Source organism: Rissa tridactyla, chromosome 13 (assembly GCF_028500815.1).
Source record: "Rissa tridactyla isolate bRisTri1 chromosome 13, bRisTri1.patW.cur.20221130, whole genome shotgun sequence".
Taxonomy (NCBI): domain Eukaryota; kingdom Metazoa; phylum Chordata; class Aves; order Charadriiformes; family Laridae; genus Rissa; species Rissa tridactyla.
The window spans coordinates 2,359,130-2,361,404 of record NC_071478.1 but is presented as its reverse complement, the minus strand read 5'-3'; positions in this window follow the sequence as shown (position 1 = coordinate 2,361,404).

The window sequence follows — 2,275 nt, the reverse complement described above, 5'->3', positions numbered from 1 at the left end:
CGCCCCCGCCGGCCGGCTCGCCCAATCCCGTCGCGCCGTGCGTCCCCGCGCACGCCGACGCGCCCGTGCGGGCCGCCACCAATCCGAGGTCACGCTGCTCCCGCGAGCGCCCCACCTCACCCCTGGGCAGCCAATCAGGGCGCGCCGCCAGCCCGCCTCCCTCCCGGTGCCGCGGAGCGGCCGGGCCGGGCCCGGTGCCGCAACCCCTGCGGGACGGGTCGGTGCCCGCCGCCGGCGGGGAGAGGGGAACCCTCACTCGGAGCAGCGGGACGTGGGGCCGGCCGGGCGCCCCCGCCGCGGGGAAGCGGGGGAACGGGGCCGTGGCGGCTGCGCACTGCCGGTGTACGGGCTGGAGCGGCCTAAGGAGGCGCCGCGCCGCTGGGAAAGCGCTTAAACCTCCTGCGGCCCCAGAAAACAATGACGCTGGTAATTAAGATCGCGTTTTGGTCACGCTTAATGAAGTTGGCATTTGACAGCAGCGGGGAAAGCCGCTGTGCACGGCCCCGGCCAAGGCTGAAAGATGTCTCATAAAAATAAGTATTTCGTTAAATACTTGGTGCTAAAAATACTTGTTTTCCTAATTTCTTGCAATAAAGTGTAATTGCGTTTGCTGTTTTGTCCAAGTTGACTCTACTTGCTGACAGGAACCGCTGTCCAAGGGGAATCGCTCCTAGCGAAGCAGCCCAGCATGGGGCTGAAATGTTTATTCGTTATTGGGGTTTTTTTGCCCCCAGCAGAAATCCTGGAGAAGAGGGGGCCCAGGTGACGGTGCCGTACCCCACACCCCCTGTCCCCGCACGCTGCTCACACATGGTGCCATGCGCACCCCTCTATTTTAGCACCATCACTGACCTGACACTATCGCTCTCCTCCTGCCAATAATGCCACCAGAGCTCTCTTCTTCGGGGGGAAGCTAAAATTTCCTTATGCAGTGTGTTTCAGCCAAAATTATTTTCTTGCAGATTGCTGTATCTTTACCTCTGGACTGCCCCTGTTTTGCCACAGAAATAAAAATGCAATAAATCAATAACTAGCGCTAGTGCCTCCACAAAGGGAGAGACTTTCGCTGTTTCATTAAAGGGCGTAACACCAGGAGCCACGATTACCGTGTCCAATGGTGCCCTCTTGTGTGAGAACTACTTTAATCCTTTATCCCATTCACAGATAAGGGACACCAGACATTAATCAAAGGACTCACACAACGAAGAACCAAGACTCAGACGCTGCTGGGCTCAGACCCTCCTGCACCCTCTGGTCCCACAGACCTGCGGGTGACATTAGACCATCAGCTCTCATTTAAAAGAAAACGGAAAGAGCCTACAAATCTTAGACCTCAGAGACACTGAAAGAAGGCTGTTACCAGCCCCAAGAGCAGAAATACCCAGTGAAGCCCCTCAAGCACGTAAAGAACCTGGAACACTTGTCCCTGAGGAGAGAAATCGCCTTCGTGTCTCAGGGGGTTCTGGTGCCAAGTCCCTCTGCACCGGGCAGCTGCCACTGCTCAATGTATGACAGCGTGTGGCAGGAGGCGGGTTTTACTGAGACACCCCTGGTTGGGAGGCAGAGGGGTGGGACACGCTTTCACTATTGGTGTGAAAGAGCATCAAATCTCCCAGCTCCCTTTTTCTCCAACACATTGCTATTAATACAACAATAAAACAGCAGAGCGGGGGCAAGAGAAAAACTGGGGAGAGGGGGGACAAGATAACTAAACTTTTACTCTAGGCATTTAATCCAAAAAGGGAAATGAGCAGAGCTTTCACGAGTTCAAATAAGGATTTTTCTAGTAGCAACAAATCTTTACATAGGAGTCTCTCAGCTACTATGCAAACATGCGGGATTGAATTCCAGGGCAAAAACAGGAAAATGAAGGAGACCGAGAGGACAACAGAGGAGCCACTGAGTAATGAAGATAAACCAGCTGAAGTTTTTATAAATATACATGAATGGTGAAGCTTAGAGACCTGGAACGAGGAGCAAATGCTAAAAACTGCTTATAAGTTGGCCATTCAGAGCCGGAGCCCAGCAGAATTTAAGAGAACCCAGGAACTCTCTGTGTCTCACAGAGAGACCTTATCCCGGGAATGAGGACCCGGCCCTGCTTACTCTCAAAGCCATTGCTAAGCCAGGATGGTTGAGCATCCTAAGCCAGGATGTTCCTGGCTCTGGAAGCTCAGGGCACAGGAAGGAGAACAGGGGTCAAGTTTCCCCAGGTTGCTTCTGTATGTTGTATTCAGCTTCATCATTATTTCCACAGTGATTAAAGTTTATCCTG